The sequence below is a fragment of the Octodon degus genome, unplaced genomic scaffold (assembly GCF_000260255.1).
Source record: "Octodon degus isolate 3935 unplaced genomic scaffold, OctDeg1.0 scaffold00134, whole genome shotgun sequence".
In the NCBI taxonomy this organism is placed as follows: Eukaryota; Metazoa; Chordata; class Mammalia; order Rodentia; family Octodontidae; genus Octodon; species Octodon degus.
Genome location: NW_004524710.1, coordinates 3,560,698 through 3,562,557, shown reverse-complemented (window position 1 = coordinate 3,562,557; position 1,860 = coordinate 3,560,698). Strand labels below are relative to the sequence as shown.

The window sequence follows — 1,860 nt, the reverse complement described above, 5'->3', positions numbered from 1 at the left end:
TATACAAAAGTTAGGATAGATATACAGCTACTTTCTCTTAGTTCAGTGAGAAGAAAGATTTGTACAGATAGTGTTTAGACAAGATACCATGTCTGCATCTTGTACTATGAATAACTACTATGAAGACAATGCACAACGTATTAATTATTGTAACTGTCCTACCAACCTGTTTTGAAACTGTCTCATTGTTACTTCTTTCTCAATGAAATTAATAAAAAAGAACAGTAAAACTAAAATGTTTTTAAAAAATGGATGCTATATTACCTATTTTTTTCGTCAAATCTGTTGCTCAGTTTAACAGATATAGCTATGCAAGATTGGACATATATTTGAATATGAATGTTTGCTTTTACTAAACCTTTTTTCTTTATTTTTTAATTTTTAAAAGCACATAGTAATAACTGATAAGACATTAGAAACAGTATACATTTGGAATACCAAGATGAGAGGTATTTAAGCATGGTTTTTGTAATACTCATTGCTATCCTTGATGTAGTTGCTTAGATCACAGATATCAGCATACAGAGTTAGTCAAAGTGAAATTTCTAAACATTAACTGCTATTTTCAAAAAACTCATGAAAATTATTAGTACAATCATCTCAGCCATCCTGGATATATACATACATGATTCTTTCCCACTTCCTTTTTTCCTGTCCTTTCCCCTTTCCCTCATCTGCATTGTTTAATCCTTATGGTTCTGTTTCTTTGTCTGCATTTCTCGAATGGCCAGTACTGTGGCCTAATGAAGTTTAGAGAAGACCTAATACCACTACTTCTCAAACTCCTTAATGAAACTTAAAGGGAAGCAATACTTCCAAATTCATTCCTAGAAGCAAGCATTACCCTAACAGCACAACCAGAAAAGGACCTGACAAAGAAAGAAAAATATAGACCCATGCCCCTAATGAACACAGATACAGAAATCCTCAGTAAGATACAGGCAAGCAGAATGTAGCAAATCATCAAGCAGATTACAGAGACCAGCGAGAAAGCTCAGTGGACTAAACTCCTGCTTAGGCAAGCACAGGAACCAGGGTTTGATCCCCAGCACCATATGCCAAGTTGGTCCCACCCCTGGGTGCACTGAGTCGGCCACTGAGACCAGGCATAGTGCTGCATGCCTGTAATCCCAGTGTTGGGGAGGATGAAAACAGGAGAAACACTGTAAGTCTCAGCTGTGCAGTGAGACCCTGTATCAAATACATAAAAAGGAAAAAGAAGATTATACACCATAACCAAGTAGGATTCATTCCAGGGATGCAGGGAAGGTTCAATGTATGAAAATCAATAAATATCAACAGAGCCAAGGACAAAAACCATACTATCATCTCAATAGATGCATAAAAAGCATCTGACAAAGTCCAACACCCATTTATGATAAAGACACTACAGGAAAATTGGAATAAATGGTCTTCATTTCAATGTAGTTTTGGAAACATCAGCTAGAACAATTAGACAAGAGAAAGAAATAAGAGGAAGATAGGAAAGGAAGAAGTTAAATTATCATTACTTATAGATGACATGATACTCTACATAGAAGACCCCAAAAACTCCATTAAAAGACTCATAGATTTAATAACCAAATTGAGAATTACAGCTGGATACAAAGTCAACACTCAAAGATCAACAGCCTTCTTGTAATAAATAACAAATTCACTGAGAGATAAATTATGGCAACAATATCTTTCACTATAGCATAAAAAAAAAAAAGGGGCTGGCGAGATGGCTCAGTGGTCTAAAGCACCTACTTGGAACAAGCTTGGCAAAGCACAATGACCACGGTTCAATCCCCCAGCACCACATGCCAGCCAGCCCCGCCCCCTGGTGGGCTGAGCTGGCCACACACACACACACACACA

At 36.9% G+C, this 1,860-nt stretch overlaps 1 protein-coding gene across 1 annotated transcript in view; it reads right to left on the bottom strand.

Annotated features, from left to right (window-relative positions):
• The window catches only part of Rad54b (RAD54 homolog B (S. cerevisiae)), a gene marked incomplete at its 5' end in the record, with an annotated part of 46,913 nt that overhangs the window by 30,577 nt on the left and 14,476 nt on the right, over nt 1-1,860 (bottom strand).